The 19,542-nt window shown below is 46.7% G+C and overlaps 1 protein-coding gene across 1 annotated transcript in view; it reads left to right on the top strand.

Moving 5' to 3' along the window:
- The first annotated feature begins 2,607 nt into the window (after window positions 1-2,607).
- The window catches only part of LOC147716756 (E3 SUMO-protein ligase KIAA1586-like), a 56,516-nt gene continuing 39,581 nt past the window's right edge, over window positions 2,608-19,542 (top strand). The window contains exon 1 of the mRNA XM_086923701.1: window positions 2,608-2,727. The gene's annotated coding sequence lies outside the window, so the exon portion shown is untranslated. The remainder of the gene's footprint in view (window positions 2,728-19,542) is intronic.

Raw genomic sequence — 19,542 nt, 5'->3', positions numbered from 1 at the left:
AGATGATGTTGAGGTTGTGTTGGCGTGCGATGGCTGCGAGGGGGCTCATGTATACGTTGAAGAGGGTGGAGCTGAGTGAGGATCCTTGTGGCACGCCGCAGATGACTTCAGAGGCCTCTGACTTGAATGGAGGGAGCCGGACTCTTTGAGTTCTTCCGGTAAGGAACGAGGTGATCCATTCCAGTGCTTTTCCTTGGAGTCCGATGTTTCTGAGGCGCTGTAATAGGGTGCTATGACAGACTGTGTCGAAGGCTGCGGAGAGGTCGAGGAGGATGAGAGCGACTGTGTCTCCATTGTCCAATAGAGTTCGGATGTCGTCTGTTGCTGCGATGAGTGCGGTCTCAGTGCTGTGTTTGGCTCGGAATCCGGACTGTGAGGGGTCGAGGGATTTGTTGCTTTCGAGGAAGGTGGCGAGCTGGTTGTTGACAGCTTTCTCGATGACTTTGGCCGGGAAAGGAAGAAGCGAGATGGGGCGGTAGTTTTTGAGTTCGGTGGGGTCAGCTGTGGGTTTTTTCAGAAGGGCGCTGAGTTCTGCGTGTTTCCAGCTTTCTGGGAAGGTGGCGGAGTTGAAGGAGCAGTTGATGACGTCACGGAGGTGTGGAGCTATGATGGAGTCTGCTTTGTTGAAGATGTGGTGAGGGCATGGGTCAGTTGGGGATCCTGAGTGGATGGAGTTCATCAGGCGGATGGTGTCCTCAGTTGAGATTGGGTTCCAGTCGTTAAGGATGTTCAAGGGGGGTGAAGGTCCTGCAGTAGGTTGAGTGGGTTGGTCTCCGGGTCGGTTGTCGAAGCTGTTGTGAATGTCTGCGATTTTGTTGTGGAAGAAGGAAGCTAGTGAGTCGCATAGGGCTTGGGAGGGGGTGATGTCGTTGGAGTTGGCTGATGGGTTGGTAAATTCTTTGACGATGTTGAATAATTCCTTGCTGTTGTGGGCGTTGTTATCTAGTCGGTCTTTGAAAGCGGCTTTCTTGGCAGACCGGATAAGTTGGTGGTGTATGCGGGTGGCGTTTTTGAAGGCGTCCTTGGTGCTGGTGTTTGGGTCTTTTTTCCAGGCCTTCTCGAGGGAGCGACAGAGTTTCTTGGATTTCTTAAGATCATCGTTGAACCAGGAGGCGTTTTTGCTGCCTAGCTTGATTTGACGTTTTTTCAACGGTGCTAGGATGTCGGCGCTGTTGGATAGCCATTGGGTGAAGTTAATGGCTGCTTGGTCGGGGTTTGAAGAGTGGACAGGAGGGTTTTGAAGGAGCGATGAGGAGATCTGGTCGATGGTGAGTTTGTTCCAGTTTCTACGCAGGGTGAGTTGAGGGTGGTTGTGGATTGTGGTCTTATTGTAGATAAAGTGAACGCAGCTGTGGTCCGTCCAATGAAGAGCTGTGGTGTGGCTGAAAGAGACATGTTTGCTGGAGGTGAAGATAGGGTCGAGTGTGTGACCTGCAATGTGGGTGGGGGAAGTGACAAGTTGTTTGAGTCAAAGGTTGGCGAGGTTGTCCAGAAGCGTGGTGGCGCTGTTGTCATTGCTCTTTTCCAGGTGAAAATTGAGGTCTCCCAATAGGATGTAGTCCTCGGAGGGGAGGGCGTGTGGGGTGATAAAGTCAGCGATGTCGTCATTGAATTGTGCAAGGGGTCCCGGGGGCCGGTAGAGGAGGGTGCCTCTGAGTGTGGTCTTGGGGTCGGTGTGGATCTGGAAGTGAAGGTGCTCGGCGCTGGCAAGGTTGACGTCTGAGCTGGTTGAGATGCGGATGGAATTCTTATGGACGATGGCAATGCCTCCTCCTGTGTGCTTGACGCGGTCTTTACGGATGATCTTGTATCCTTCTGGGATGGCAATGGTGATGTCTGGGGCTGAGGAGGCGTTCATCCATGTTTCTGTTAGGAAGGCGACGTCCGGTGAGATGGTGTCTAGTAGATTCCATCCCACTCCATACTATATAATTCCACCCTACAAAACATAATTCAACCTCACAAAACATAATTCAAATCCATACCACTCCTCCATACCACTCCACATCATTCCACCCATGCCACATACTTACAGTCCACATAATTTCACTCTATATTATACAAAATAATTCCATTCCACAAAATTCCACTTAATGCAACAATTACATGCCACACAATTGCACCCCACACCAAATAATTACAATCGAGAGGAGAGACCTATTGACTTTGCCAATGCTTGTTTTTCTGACTACTCCCCTGGTCTTGAACCTTGTCTCTGGCACATATTGCCTCATGATTTGAAGTTAACACTGTCCTTGGTCCGCCCATTTCGGCGCATCGTCGAAATGAACATTTTCAAGGGAACAGCGCACCCACACGGTCATGGTCAGTATTTCTATGCCAAAAGGCAAGCAAAACGAAAATTTTAGGAAGATAACAAGGAAACTCATCAATGCAGGCATTATTGCTTTGCTGGCGGGTGAAACTGAGCATCTGTGAAATCAGGATGATATACTGGAAATGCGGGTGGGTTAAAAAGAACAAAATAAATACAGTAGATTTTACAATAAATAATGGTCAAGTTTAGAAATCTGTCTTTAGCAATAGCAGCAAGGCGTTAAAGTTGCCTGGCGCTCTGTTTAAGGCAGCGAGTAACAATGCTGGAACGCCCACAAGCAGGAAGCGGAAAGGGCGGTGCTTGCGAGTCTAGCGCGGCTGCTGGCTGGTCCGTACCTGATCCAGCGCATCTCTGGTCCAGCAGAACGCGGGTTTGGGACTGGAGAGGAGGTGAGTCTACGTCTGCGGGCTGTTTACTCTGGTCTTTGGGGGACCTGGTCCCGAGGGGTCCAGAAGGGTGGTGGCGGTGATATTGTTATGTAGTAAGAGGCGGTTACCTAAATTGCAGTGAAACGGGCTGTCTGTGCGCTATAGTGTTGGCTTTTCCTTATATTGTTGTCAGGCGAGACTGGCCATAGCAGGGGTCGAGTGTAAGGGAGTCCCATCAGGCCCTCGATAGCAGGAGGATTCTAGTTTCCATGTGGTGTCGAAAACTGCCCCCCCCCCCAACGAATACGCCTTTATTTGAATAATGCATTTCTTCCTTACTCCCGAAGTCTGAGACGACCTGAGCCCTTTTAAGAAATGCCTGAAGGAAACGGTGTGCTATGCCACGGTAACGTGCTTATTCTGCACTAGTGTGAACCAGTGTATCTTGATCTTTGTTCATGTGTGTGTGTGTGTGGACATCCTGCGCACACTCTTGCATTGGCCCGTTACACCCAACAAATGTTATACTGGTCGCTTATTCCCAGCTTGCTTATGATTTTGACTGGATATACATGTTTTGTTCATGGATTGCGGGTAATGAAATGTAGTCCACTGTAGGAAAATTGATGCCTTCCATTCACGGCTTTAAATCTCATAAGTTATTTGAGGTGATTCTCTTCAAAGTGTCCTCCTTAGGATTCTCTCTAGATACAGCCTTATCCCCGTAGGTAGCACTGGGACAGTTCCATTACGGGAGCAGCCGTAGCTGGGGCATAATGAAACATGAATTTACTGCACCCGAATGTCATGATACTCACTAACAACACAACAGAGGAGACACGCCAGTACTGATGATATAATTAATGTACCAATTATCAACCAGAAAAAGATTATCATTCACGACTGGGAGATGCTATTGAATAGCTACTTTATTCTGCAAAACATATTAAAAGGTACAATAATTTTGACCTTAGTGAGTATAGTCAACAATAATTTTTTTGTGACAATAATGAAAATAAAGGACACAGCACAAGGTAAAATATCAACCATACAGTCATAAATCAAACATGTCAGTCATACCACAAACATTCATACTGGGGTACTTCACACAGACTGGAGAATTCATACACCAGTGGGGGAAGTAGCAAGTCTGCTGCACACTTGAACATTCAACTCCAAGCAATATACTCCTTGGGGTCAAATTGAATCAATTTTTTCAAGATATTGACAAAAGTGGGTGTAAAATTGTCAGAACTAGTGAATCACAGTTTTAACACTAGGACAACCAAGGGCAGACTAAAACAGCGTTTCGAATCCCTAGTGGTCGGGGGGATTCTCCTCAGGGCCAGGCTATTCAGTTGGATTATATCCAGAAAAACGAATTCGCGAATGGAAGACCTTAATCCTAGGTGTAAAAGTGTCCGGAATGGCAAGAGAATATAAAAGTCCGCTGCAATGGGACCCATGGTCCCAGGGCTGTGCACTCCTGGAGGAATCGTAGCGATATTAGTTAAAGTTGTATGGGTAATTTCTTCATCAAAGACGCCTTACAAGTAGAGAAGGGTCCGGCCGCGTCCTAGTCCTTCGGCTTTTAATCCAGCGCTAATCAATCGCGCATACTCACTAAGCAGTATCAGAAAAAAGACAAAAGAACAGGCCTGACTGAGAAAATTCCTAACCTTGAACAACAGAAAGTGCAGTCCCAGTTGTCATCCCCCTCCATCGACTAAATAGTAGTGCTCTGAACGAAATAATCAGCTACACGTGGTAAGCATAGTCTTCATGGAATTTTCTCAAGGTGATCTTGTCTTAATTCTCCTTTCTGCAGTGCCCCAATCTCCATCCTCCACCACAGTGATGCAGCATAAGACTTCTGTGTAAATATTTTCAACAACCGGTACATACAACCTTCGCTACCACAATACTTCAATACCTTACAGTTTGGTCCATAAAACTCACCATCACTAAGAATAACCAAGTCACCTTACCAACAGAGTCCTCTGATGGATCTTTGGATTGTGCTAATGGGGACTTGGATAATCAGACGGTTGACCACTCCTTCATTGAGGACCTGGAATAAAGAAGTGCCTTCCTAACAATTTTATAAATCTGCACAAGTAGAATTATTAACAGTAAGCAAAAAAGACATATGCATAAATAGTTACAACCAACAATACTTTACCTAGATACGTTAGTGCATTTAATACTGTTATCAATTGAGTACAGGTAAATTCACAATACAGCACAGTTTGAGCAAAATACATCTCAACATAATACCCAATTAGAGAGAGAGAGAGAGAGAGAGAGAGAGAGAGAGAGAGAACATAATGCAATATCAGTATGAAATCAAGAATCCTATAAACCAACAATAGTTTGCAGTTTAACAGGAACGGGCTCAAGGCGTGCCCAGGGAGGCTAGAGCATAGCGTGCAATAGCTGGAGTCAGATAAACCCTTCAGCCAAAAGGATTTGGGCTGCTCGACTTCACCTGCCAGCAAAGTACAGGGAAACAACAGGAGAGTTCAGTTCAAGGAAATCAGAGTTCAGTCTGACAGCATGTCAGGCCCATAAGAACATTTTAAAGGTAGCCGGGGCGAGTCATTTTCCCACAGGGCAATTATACTTCCAATTCGTCATAGATCCTTCCCACAAAAGTAACTTTTCAAAGTTTTTGTAGGTTTTCCATTGGTCAAAGTCTATGGTCTACCCATGGGGTGTTCGTCTCCTTACCTGATTGATCCAGAAATTGTACGGAATGCCATTGTCCAATGTTCATTATTTCGCTGAATGTTCAATTTCATCCCTCCTTGGAATTAGAAGGTTTTGTTTGTATCGATCATGTCCGTTCCCAAGCGCTATCTTCGGAGCTTGCAACAAAGTTGGCACAGTATCGTACTAGCAGAGGGGGTGTCCGTTATTCGAAACGAGAGAGAGAAACTTCAACTAAAGTTCCCACCGTCTATTGCAAAGTAATTCTTACTTAAAGGAAATGATGAAGAATTAAATGCATTTTGAGGCCTACATGGAAGCCTGCTAAATGTGATTAATTACGGAAATTTAAAAACATTTCAATAAATACCGAAATTATTCAATTTTCTCATTGTAATTTTAATATTTAATTGAATTATTATGCAAACACCCCATTATTCTTCAGACCGCATTAACTCAATAGCAAACCCTTTTAATGCATGACATAACTCTTGACATTGCACGTTTTCATGTCCGTGCTGCCACGTGATCCAGAACCATTTTATTAGCCGTCAACCTAAGTTAATCCATTTTATTTACTAATTGAGCACTCATCTTAGCCTTTTCATAACTACATTTGTTAAAGATGCACCATTATGTCTATTTTCTAATATTTATAAGTGTTCATAGCACATTATCAACTGTGAATTTCATTTACATCATCAGTTTCTTTCTCATGTTTAATTTTTATCTTACTTTTTAGTTTGCGACCTTACTGCATGCTTTTACAATGCAGATTGGACTCCACATGGTTTACAAGTCACACTGTTAGCCATGTTTCTTAAGTATGTGTTAATATCACTCTATCTAATTAGCAGGATTTGATCGAGACAAATCATGTAATCCTAATTACGCTCCATCAACAGGAATACAGAGAATACACGGCGCCCTACCCCCATACATGTATAGCACATGATATAGACGCAGGATGTCTGTTCAAGGTGCTGGGTGTAACACAAAGTGGAACTTTACGTAACTGGTTCAGTGTTTGAAACACTGAACGATACAGATATTAAAAAAAGGTCTGGTCAATTATAAGATCACAAAAACACAGTATGTTGCCTCCATTTATTTATACTCTAAACCTGGGACATGGGCAGTAGTCCTTTGTCCACCATGGAGGCACACTTGGCATGTCATTCCAAGTCAAAGGACAGACAGGCCTCTATGCCCACACAAGATTGGCATGATACTGGGCCAAAATAAGTCAGGATACCAGGTACTCATGGCGTTGAGCACTCCGTAGAAAACCACACACAAGACAATACTGCACACTTGATTCTTGATACGTATTTCTCAATACTTGCGATTAGACCGACAAGTAGAACCACACTTTTTTAGACAGAATCAATCTGTTTTTTATTCTTTAACTTCAGATTCTTTGTTTGGTTAATTTTCACCAATTTAGTATTTGAAACATTTTATACAAACATCTTTACATTCAATACAAAAATTATTCTCATATCATCATACGACACTCTCCACATATTCATTTACATTCCATACTCGAAGTGATTGCACAGATCAAACATTCAATCACACACATACACACAACTCCTACAATCTATTTACAAAAACATTTACATTTACAATATTCATATAACACCATAGACACTTAGTAGATAAAGTCTTTTTGAAATTTGGAGCGTTTTTTAGAAAAAATAAATGATGTGGTTCTCATGGCTCAACAAATCAGGTCTTCGCGTTTCGAACTCTGAATCAGTTAAGAGTTCTCATCAGGACCAAAGATGTGAACAAAAGAGGGGGGAGACCTATCTTTAGTACTTGATCATTCTTTTCAGATTAAGCTCACCCATTATTTGTAACCACCTCTTACCTCCAATTAGGGAACTTATTGAGAAAAAACTTGACGCTGGACATTCTAATGAAAGGAAAAAAGTATGCCCATAAACTTCATGTCATTTGTCTGTACATCAACCTTTAAACAACAGTTTTAAAGCAGACTTACATGATATATGTCTCCACATGCAACCATTCTGTGTTATGGTGCCTGGGCCCTACAGGAAACCATCAATGGAAAGCAGAGTATTGGTTTTTTGCTGGGATCAAATAAAAACGTTGCTGACATGCGAAAAGGCAACAATGCTTACTTATTTGTGAGGCCCAAGCCTTGCGGAGGGCTTCAGAACTGCTGGCGCTGTACGGCAGTCTGCGGAGCGAAACATGAGAAACAAAGGGTTTGTTCAAAGGTCTCTGTTGCAGACCGGTTTATATTTGGCATTTTGTATGTCTAAAGCTTACCTTGTTTGAATGACATGTCGGCGGGGGAGCGATTTGGCCGGCTCCTTCTCGTAACCTCGAGGGAAGGCTACACCGGTGTTTAATGTCCGCGTGTTACTTCCTGGTTAGAACTGGGAATTGTAGTTTGACGCCTCGCTTCCGTCTGGAGCCGCCATATTGGAATGGACAGAGTGTTCTTAATCAATGATGTATGAGGTGAACAATGAATATATGGATGAATCTCTCTCATCTATGCGCATTTGTTGGTAGCTTGGCGCAGTATGTTTTCAATTGGCAGTTCTATAATTATGTTCGAGGATGTCCTGCCTTTTGCGCAATGCAGTGCAGTGTTTCATTGATTTCTAAGATGAATGACCCTGCCATCTTTAAATATTTTATTCTCAACCTGAGTGTTGTTGTTTTGCAGAGGATATGCTCCTTTATTGCCAATTCTATACATAGATATAATTATCGAGTCGTACTTCATGCCATTGCCGATAATAATGGCTTCAATATTAATTCCGCGCATCTGTGTAGATACATACTTGAATGAGCGCAATGTTAGTTTCGTGAACTCAATTCTATTATCATTTATTGGGCATTGTTGTGAATATTGTCAACTATTTCTGTAGAGTTGTATAGATTTATTTGTTACATTGCTGGTCATAGTGTTTGCACATCACTTGGTGTTCCAATAAGGGTTTATGGAATTTGTAGTCTATAATGTTTTCCACATGTTAAGACAGGTTCTTACGCATGATGTTTTATGCCAATCTTTGTGATCCCTACTGTTTGAAGTGACTTATTATTCTATGTCCTGCAGCGCGACTGACATTTGGAATCTTCTTTTTTTTACTGGAGGCATGATTTCAAAAGATTTAACTTGTGCTTTAATTTAGTTTGTAAATCTCCGAAAGTTCATTCAAGCCGTTCACCGCTGTATTAAATTTGACAATGAGCATTGCTTCCCTTGTGGAAAGCTTGGCATCTAGGTCTCCATCTCTCATCTCATGCTCTATTTTGGAAATCACTGTCCACTTTAGATCAGTTAAAGTGTTCCCTATCAAAAGCAAGACTGGGTGTTCCTACACGGAAACCAGGGCCAAGGATTCTTCTGGTCCTGACCTGGTTGATGCCATCCCACACGGATATATCCAGGTGGTGCTAAATAAACTTCAAATCTGGGCTGAAGGCAATAACATTTTGAGCCCGGTTCAATATGGTTTTATGGAGGGGACGGGCACGGTAGAACAGGTTTTAAATTTCATGCTACTTCAAGGGAAATATACCCAAGCAAAGACTGTGTGTCTGTATGCAATATTTGTCGAACTCACGGCCGCCTTTGACTGTGTAGACCACAATAAGCTATGGAGTATCTTAGAGGACATAAGGGTAGAACCCTCTATTGTGCAATTTTTAAGACCATGGTATTCAGGAGCCACCGCAAAGGTGAGACATGGCCTAAAGGGTGAGTGCACCAAGCCATTCCGCTAAGAGAGGGGAGTTAGGCAAGGCTGTGTCTTGGCTCCATTAATCTTTTCCATATATACCAACGCTTTTGGAGGAGGAATTTAGGGCCAAAGTAATACTCGCCGAGATATAATAACAAGCAGATTGTCTCCCTTCTCTACGCGGATGATGCAGTATTAATGGCCAGAACCAAGATAGGTATACAGAGAGCACTTTCCACCTACATTGAGTTTATAGCAGTATGGGCCTAAAACTCAATGCAAAGAAGTCCTTTGTGATGTCGTGCGGGAAAGGACTAAACAAATGTAAGTACCTAGTAGTGGGTGACGTTTAGAATTGAATACACCAGAAAATTTTCCTATCTATGTATACTCCTTGAGGGTTCAGGCTCATGGGGCCCAGCGGTTAAGAGCAGGACTCTTTTGTTTAAATGATCGACCGCTACACAAATGAATTTTGCACAAAAATTGGGAAAAAGACCACCGGAGATCCTATTAAAAATATACATAGCAAAATGCAGAAGCATAGCAATCCACTGGGCGGGTATTTGGGGTTTTTATAATGTGGCGTCTTTACAAACTTTAGAAAATGCATTTTTAAGGTACATTTTAGCTGTTCCGCAGAGTACACCAGTTTTTAATTGCCACGCTGAATTGGGAATTGAGTTTATTACAGATCATTCCATGGCTAAACTATGTCAGAGGCTTGTTAAATGACCTAAATAGACCGGAATTCTACAATAAGCCAGAGCTCATGCTCCTCAGAAACACCATGACCAAAACCATCGACCCAGTTTGGCCCCCCTGCTTGGGCCACCCTTCCCCCCCCCCCACAAAAGAAGTAATCAAAAGCCTCGGTATATGGCTGGACAGATCCCTCAACTTTAACCACCAGGCCACCAAATTATCGGCAAACAGCTTTGTACTCTTTAGACTACTGCGAAAGATCCTCCCCCTCCACTCAAGACAGATCATGGTGCAAGGCCTCATCCTGTCTCGTTTAGATTGTGGGAACGCCCTTTACCTTGGGGCCCCACAGTCCACTCTTAACAAACTCCAAATAATTCAGAACTGCGCAGCTAGAACCCTTCTCCAGATCCCCCGCAGAACCTCAGTTAAAACCCAATTAAAAGACCTTCACTGGCTCCCAGTGAAGTCCAGGGTCGAGTTCAAGGTCATGTGTATTGCCCACCGGTCTTATTGGGGCACAGGTCCCTCCATCAACCTCCCCCTTATAAACGCTTATCACCCTAACAAACAGCTGAGATCCTCGACCTCGCACCTCGTAACAGTACCCCGTGTCGAGAGCTAGGTGCGGAGGTCGCTCACTCTCCCACAACTTTGCCGGACTCTGGAACTCCCTTCCCCCCACACTCTGAGCCGAGCCCAATCTATTGACTTTCGGGAAACTCCTGAAAACTTGGCTTTTTAACAAACCTGTGTAATTCCCCGCATTTCTTCCTTTGCTCCAACCTCCGCAGCGCTGGGACGCCTCAGGGTAGCCACCACGCTTTACAAATTGTCTTCATTTCAGTTGATTTGCTCCATATCCAGAGAGGAATTGAAAATATTATGCATGAATCACTTCGAACTGCTTAGATTATCAGGGGAAATCAACAAAACACCCGTCATTCAACACCAGAGGACCTTGGCCTGTTCTACGATCCAACCCTATTTGGTTTACTGTTTAAGGGGTTTTGATAGATACATTTTGACCAGGTTTAGATTTGAAACATTCCATCGCCTGGTAACTTTTCCAACTAAAAATGACTGGTCGAGGGATCTGGTGCTTTGACCATGTGATAATCTTTCCTTGCAATCTACCATTCACGTGGTTTTATTTTGTAATTATTATTTTAAAGCACGTGTAAGGTGGATTAAGCCGCCCAGCTTATTTATTCTTGCAACAACTGGATAATGAGTACTGTACTGTAATTATAACCGGTCTTTTAATTTATTCTGAAGAAACGGAACTCTATAACTTGTTAGCCATATTATTGAAAGGGAAAATCACTACCTTTCGTATGGAATAATTTTAATTGTGACTCTGCATGAATTAGTTTTTTTTTTTAACTGTTGCTTTCATGGTTTTATACATTTGCTAAAATCGAATAAAGCATTTTTCTGATTCTGATATTATTTTTAGCTTCCACCAGCTGCTTTTCAATTTGCTCACGTTCCTTCTCTAACTAAGCACATTTTTCATGAATTTTACGGCAAGCACACTTCTTCCCACCTAGTATCTCATTTGCTATCTGGGAATCTGGCTTTGTCTTATTGGAAAACATCTTCCCCTTTAATATTGTATCCTGTTTGTGACGCCAAAAATGTATTGCTTCAGACTTGAAACACTAAGACACACTCAAAAGAAACTCAGCGTTCTCTCAAAATGAGGCAAGTAAACTTCTCAAGTCACTTTCTAAATAAAGCACATTTTAAAAAGAAGACAAAATATACTTATTGATGCATTTTCCCAGATGTCAAATGAAAGAAGTCAAATTTAGGGAACATGTATACAAAGCAGAAAAAACATATGAAATATGTACAAAGATCAAGAAAGCGTATAGAATATATACACAAAGTAAGTAATAGAAATACATCACTGATAGTGTCTTCGAACATTCTGGCCAGCATGACTGGGGATCTCTCACTGTTAGGCAGAAGTATCGATCAAGATTACAAAAAGGTCCCTGTGGCAACGCATCCGCTCCACAGGCGAGCTTCTGTCTGAGAGCCACGATTCCCAGTCTTTAAAACCTTTAATCAATCCAAGGAGAGATGTCTAGAAACCTCTTCCCCCTTCGTTCTGTTGTCTGTCTGCGTCTAGGTCACTCACATGAGTTTGCCAGGATCCTGTGTTTGCTCCGAGGCAAAGCTGTACATTACGTACATTTCAATGGCAAAAACAATCTCAACCCTGTGAACGGTACCAAGTGCACATCCCACATGATATGTTCCAGCTTATTCTGCACGGTGAAGGGCAAAAACATACCTTCCTTGTAACTGCGCGAGAGCACAAATTTAATTGTGCATTCAAAAAGGAGTCAACGGTCATCATCTTACTCATTAAATTACACAACATGAGCCTCATAAAATGAAGATACTGGTTTTATGTTCAAGTGACTGCGGACAATGACTGGTCCGTCTCTTTAACAATCTCTGCCTTCCATAGGTTTTTTTAATGAAGACTGGCATAAATCCTTGTCCCAGGCTGTGTCTTTCCCCAAAACAAATGACGGGTTGTTACTCGAGGCTACATTTATAATAGTGAGAGCATTTGAATGATGTTTATCGCTTATGACCTGTATGCATTAAGGCACACAGTAATGTGCGAAAAGCATTGTCGGACATTTGAAATGCAAACAGTGCAATTGACTGAAAACTGACACCTGGAAACTGTGCCTGAACTAAGCAATGCCATTGGTAAAGTGAGGCACTATAAAATAACAAATTGACTGGATTTCTGAAAGATCCAGTTGGTGAAAACCTGTTGCCAGGCACATGAAAAGCACCTGGCTTTTCCTCAGCTCCTTAGTACCTTTGAGGACCATCCTTTTATCTAACAGACTGCTTTCCCCATAGGCATTGCTGCCTTTGCTGATAGATAGTTTGTTGGCAGAGTGGGAGCTATAAATTGGAGTGATGGAAGGTAGGTAGGAGATGAGGTGTTGGTGTGGCAGAGAAAGCAATTGAAAATACAGGAGTGAGTGGAGACGCGATGATTCATAGCTGGATCTGTAGAGTAGGGAAAGCAAGGTTATGAGTGAGTGTGGTTAGATGGAAATGAAAAGACAACATGGGCTCTAGAAGAGAAGCTGATGAATTAGCAGATGGGTTAAAGGGGAACAAGGAGGGGAATTTGGAGTGAGTTGAGGGGGTGTTTAATGATGAGCAAAAACTACAGGCTTGCAGCACACGAAGGGAGGGAGCTGCAAGAGGTAGCCACAATGGAGGGATTAGAATAGGGAAGATAATATGAAAGGTTCAACGCTGCTGAGAACTGTTAGTAGAGGTAAAAATAGAATATGGAGTAATATTATTTCCCACCTTTCTCTTTTCCTGAGAAGTGACATGAATATGGTCTCTGCCATTCGGTTATAGCCTATAAAACAAACTGCTTTTGGATTATTTCTTAATTTAAAGATTTCTTCCCTCTTTGGAATTGTTGGGTGTTATAATACAGTTGTAGCCATTTTGCGCAGTACTCTAGTGGTCATTAATAGCCATCTCCTTCACTAACCGGTCAGGCCAGATTTCTGGCAAAGCGCCTTTAATAACTGGTACAACTTTGACACTGGGTTTACTGCTGAAGCATGTGCCTGTGCTTTAATTGGAGTACTTTGTAGAAACCTGTTGAAACAGCTTGGAAATGGTGAATGTTGTCCAGGTCCTGGATTGATTCGTGAGTAGTTAAAGAGATATATCCTATCACAATTTGATAAAAATGGAAGAGGTGGGGGCGTGGCCAACTGCCGAGCATGGCGGCAGCTTGAGACGGGAGCTCCTCCAGGCTGACCGGCCCGTACCTCATATCCGTACAGTGATCCGAATCTACGCCCGCTCGAAGGAGCGCCATCGGCTCGGGGAACCGAGCGGCACAGCAAGATCCAGCCCCGGTGGTGATCGGCCGCCGGGATCTGCCTCAACCTGCAGCGACGATCAGCGGCCCGCGCCTGCCTGGGCGCACCGGCCTGAAGTGGCCAGCGACCCTGGGCGGAAGTTCGTCCACATCGGCGGGGGCACCCTCAGAAAAGCCGACTGCAAGCGTCCCTGTCGCTGGAGGTACCGGCACGCGCCGCCTGTCAAGCGCCCGCCTCGGTGAGCCCTGAAAGAACGTTAGGGACCCAGTGTAACTGCAGGAGTCACCCGGAGGCAGCACAACTACCAGTGACGGCAAAGATCTCTCGGAACCCCGGGAGGCGCCAATTTGACGAGGTCGGGCGGCCGGACGTACCATATGTGCAGCGGTCCTGCACAATCTGCACCGGGATCCCTGTTACCCCCCCACGCCACAATTGACTTGAATTGCGCCCTGAGTCAGCGGGGGGCCAGTTTGCACTCAGATAACGGTAGGGAAGCATCGTGTGAGGTATAACAGTGGCGCCCGCCTCCTGTGACGCTCTGCTGCATTGACTGTCCTACTCTAACAAGACTACACAACTACACGGGGGATTTAGGCGCGCCCCGCAGGGTACCTCCTGTGCAGAGCCACAGCACCACAGAGACTAGCAGCGCTACAGGGAGCGCGAAGACAGGCCACGGCAGAGCACTGACCTGCGCAGGACCGCCTTGCAGGCCGGTGCGCCACTCATCACAGCCACCAGCAGCAGCCCGCCTGGGCCCTGTGGAGCCTACACAGTGCCCCTTGACCTCAGTGGAGCGCGAAATTGACCGCCTGGCGACCAGAGACACTATACACCTCCTAAGACAAGATTGGCCCGGCAGCTAAGTTTTTCGATTCCCCACGCCAGCGCAACAATATGGCGGGCAAAGGCACAAGGAGTGCGACGACCCAAGCAAAGCTGGACAAATTTGCGTACAACCAGTCTGGGCACTCGCAAAGTGGCGGCCGCCATTCTGCTGGCACAGCCCCGGAGACGGGCGGAACCCCGAAGGTGACCTTAGAGGACGTCATGAAAACCCTTACTGAAGTCCGGACGACAGTGGGCTCCATTTCCTCCGAGGTGACTCTGCTCCGAGCAGACTTCAGGAAGATGGCGGAGAGAGTGTCCCAAGTGGAGGTGGTCACGAAGTCGCTCGTTGAGGACACCTCGGACCTGCAAGTAGCCATGGAACGCATGGAGAGGGTCACGAAACAGTTGCAAGAGAAACTCGACGATCAGGAAGGGCGTTCCCGGAGAAACAACGTCCGCATCCTGGGCTTGCCAGAATCGGAAGGCAAGGCCGCAATGGATCTATACATTGAGGACCTAATCAAAACCCAGCTGAAACCCAAAGGCCTGTCACACTTCTTTTCTGTAGAACGGGCACACCGGGTCCCGGGTGGAGCGGCTAAGCCGGGCGCTGCCCCGCGACCGGTGCTGGCTAGACTGTTCAACTTTCGAGACAGGGACGCGATTCTGCAGGCGGCAAGGGTCTCTCCGCCGATAAAGGTCCAAAACTCAACTTTAGCCTTTTTCCCGGACTACACGGCGGAGGTGGCTAGGCGGCGGAAATCGTTCACAGATGTGAAGAAGGCGTTGCGAGACAAGGGCCTGCCATACTCTATGCTATTTCCCGCCAAATTACGCATAGTGGCTGAAGGAAAAACATGGTTCTTCGATACGCCGGAGGTGGCTCGAGAATGGCTTGATGGATGGAGGCAAGTGGGGCAGCCCCAACGCCCGCACAGAGAAAGGCAACATCAACGCAACGGAGGGCCAACAGATCATCCGTCCAGCAGCCCCGCGAATGGGAGAGATGCAACGGAACTGGAATCAGATCTCGAAAGGGACCCGCTTGACTCCGGACAACCTGTTCGGGGCTGATTTGATTGGACTGCAGGTGGGACGACAAGTTTATAGCCCCTGGGGTCTTGATGCCGATGGAGCTGAGTAGGGCGGGCACTGGCCGGTGCCTGTAGGGGTCTCACCAACCCCACGAGCAAGTAAGATGAACGGGGATGGGACAAAGCACTCTGCAAAGTTGGGGAAGCGGGCGGGAGTTCGTCCGTGGTGCAGGGGAGCAGGGAGGGGGCAGGGGGGGGGGGGGAGTTATAATGTTATGGTTAATGTTCTCAGTCATCGTCACTTCAATATGGGCAACGGTAACACACCGGGCCATACATTCACGATGCCCCGAAACAGGTCATTGCACATATGTCATAATCCACCTCCACACATCAGCACCACTACATATCTACCTGAATGGCCCGACAAGATCGGTATGTACCCGCTGAGGGCGGCCAGCCAATGACGGGGGTGCCCCCTTTAAAACTGCTCACGTGGAACGTTAGAGGCCTGGGGGATAAAATTAAAAGAGGCCTGGTCATTCAATCCATTAAACGACACGGGCCTGACTTGGTGATGCTGCAAGAAACACACCTGGCTGGGTCAACATGCAAAGCGCTCGACAGGCGTGGGTATGCCATGGCGGCACATGCAGAATTCACTACAGGGTCCAGGGGCACTGGGATACTCCTCAAAAAGAACTCCCCCTTCATGGCTCGAAGTTGTAAGACGGACGACCAGGGTCGCTTTGCGGCACTGTCTGGCCAATGGGAGGGTAAACCCCTCAACGTGGTGTCTGTATACATCCCTCCGGCGCTACACTCTACGGCGCTGCCGGCACTGGGCCAGTTCCTTCTTGACCTCCCTGAAGGTGACATGGTCATTGGGGGAGACTTTAATGCCATCACAGACCCCTTGCTGGACACCTTTCCCATACGGGACCGACAGAGGGGGACTTCCGCACTTCCTGGTTTTTTGACCGCGCTTGGCCTCACAGATATATGGCGTAACCTGAACCCTACAGCGACTCAATACACACACTACTCGTCTACACATGACAGCCTATCGCGCATAGACTACTTTTTCTTCTTGGGGGTGGGATTGGGGTCAGTAGATAAACTAGATATCCTGCCCAGGGGTATATCTGACCACTCCCCTGTGTCCCTCCATATTACGTCTAAAGACAGGAAGCGCGCCAGGCTCTATCCAATTTATCCCAATTACCTAACCATCCCTACTATCCGGAAAAAGCTTAAAACGGCCACATCGCACTATTTTGTAGACAATGCAGGGACGGTCTCCTCACCAGCAATACTCTGGGAGGCGTACAAGACAGTCCTGCGCGGCGCAGCCATAGCAGCAATTACAGGGCACAAACGAGACTCAAGGCAAGAATTGGCTCAGTTAGAACTGGCACTCGACACTGCACATGCCGCCCACACGTCAAACCCTACCCCTGGCACTGCACATACGTTGCATCTCAAACAACAGCAGCACCTGGCCCATCTCACGTCGATCACAAAAGGTCACTTGGCAAACACGGCAAACAGGATATATGATGTGGGCGACAAGGCCGGGAAGATGCTGGCCTGGCTGGACAAGCGGGGTGGCAGCAACAGAGGCATTCAGAGACTCTATACACAGGAGGGCCAGCTACTGACGCACCCTGAGCAGATAGTGCGCACCCTGGCGCGCCACTATCAGGACATATATACACCGGTTCGGACAGTTACTGAACGGGAGGCATCGGAATCACTCAACAACATTGCAGTCCCCACACTCTCACAAGAAGCGCAACGAGAACTAGACACGGACTTGACAGAAACCGAAGTCCAGTTGGCAATACAGTCATTGCAGTCTGGCAAGGCGTTAGGACCCAATGGGATACCTGTGGAGTGGTACAAAGCATCGGCTCCATTGTTGAGCAAACCCCTGCTGGATATGTATACTGAGAGTGTGGGCAGGGCGGAGCTCCCTTTAGACCAGCGCACGGCCACTATAGTTGCCATTCCTAAGCCGGCTAAGCCACCGACGCAATGCACCTCATACCGACCCATCTCTTTGCTCAATGTAGAGGCGAAAATTCTGGCGAAACTCCTGGCGAGTCGCCTGACCAAACACCTGCATACCTTAATACACCCTGACCAGTCGGGATTCATGCCGCATAGGAGTACGGCACTCAATCTACGAAGGGTCCATGGAGTCATGGCACGTGCACGTCTCCTCTCTGAACAGACGGTCATCTTGTCCCTAGATGCCAAAATGGCCTTCGATCTGGTGGAATGGGAGTACCTGTTTGCTGTCCTGGCACGTATGGGTTTCGGCCCGAAATATGTCGCGTGGGTGCGGTTACTGTACAAATCGCCGATGGCGCAGGTAGTGGCGAATGGTCGCATTTCACCAGCCTTCCCCCTGGGACGCGGGACAAGACAGGGGTGCCCGCTGTCGCCCCTACTCTTTGCGCTAGTACTGGAGCCACTGGCTATCCTGCTTAGAGCAACACCACTATTTAGAGGCATCGTCTGGGAAGAGGGGTGGGAGGACAAAGTCTCCCTATATGCAGACGATATGCTAATCTACATGACCAATCCCAATGAGGGTATTCCTGCTCTATTGACCCTGTGCGACGAGCACGGGAAGGCATCGGGGTACACCTTAAATTGGTCCAAATCTATAATTTTCGTCCTCAGGGGCCCGGAGCCAACACTGCGGGACGACTGCCCCCTGCAATTAACGACCGGCTCATTTAAATACCTGGGTATTTTCGTCACCACTAACGCGGCGGACTTCTACACCGAAAATTTGCTGCCACCTCTGGCACGTCTCCGAGCCGACATTAAGTACTGGGCGACCCTGCCGCTCACCCTCCTGGGTCGGGCGGCGCTATATAAAATGATGGCACTCCCTAGATTTCTTTACGTGCTGGAGAACACCCCCTATGTGGTAGCTCCGAGCTACTTCCAACGAGTCGCTGCACTGGTGTCTGCTCTGCTGTGGAATAACGGCCCAGCCCGTATAGCACAAGAAAAACTGGTAAAAAGCTGGTATGAAGGGGGAATTGCACTACCCAATCTTCAATTGTATTACTGGGCGTCCCAACTTAAAATAATCAATCATTGGATCCACGTCCCGCGGGAGGACCCCGCCTACAAGGCAGACTGGTCACAGTTGGGAACGGACGGCATGCTCTCGGTGTTGTATACTCACTCCCAGGTGCGGAAACTGATTGGCCCGACATTACATACCGCGACCCTCTGGCACACGGCGCAGGCTCGACTGGGGTGGAAGGGAAAGATCACAATGATGACGCCGTTATGGGACACAAAATCACTTGGGAACTTGAGATCCAGTAGAGGTTTCTCGCGTTGGGATCAAATTGGAATTTCTGTGGTGGGAGACCTTTGGGACAGGGGATCGGTGGTGGGGTTCCCACAATTACAACAGCAGTATGGCTTAGGATCCACTGAGACATATAGGTATGTGCAAATCCGCCACGCACTGTTACACGCAATTCCACCTGACACCACACTCCCGGACTCGTCCCCACTAGAAGACAGGTTACTGACAGAATTTATGGAACAGAAGGCAACCTCTCTCACATACAAAAAGCTAGTCAATAACCTGCCAGACCCCACACAGAAACTTAGGGAGAGATGGGTTGGAGAACTGGGTGACATGGACGACACAGAATGGAACGAGGCGCTTGCCTCACCAAGAGAAGTGGGTATATCGGCTAGGTTCAGACTGGTACAGCTTAAAATTCTACACCGCACGTATTACACCAGGACACTCCTACACAAGATTCAACGAGCGCCACACCCCTTCTGCCTGAGAGGGTGCGGGGGGGAGGGGACACTATTTCACACACTGTGGGATTGCCCGCTAATCCAAAATGTCTGGAGACAAATTATGCGCACAGTCTCCCAGGC

This window comes from Lissotriton vulgaris, chromosome 5, assembly GCF_964263255.1.
Source record: "Lissotriton vulgaris chromosome 5, aLisVul1.2, whole genome shotgun sequence".
NCBI lineage: Eukaryota > Metazoa > Chordata > Amphibia > Caudata > Salamandridae > Lissotriton > Lissotriton vulgaris.
This window is presented reverse-complemented; position numbering and strand designations above follow the sequence as displayed.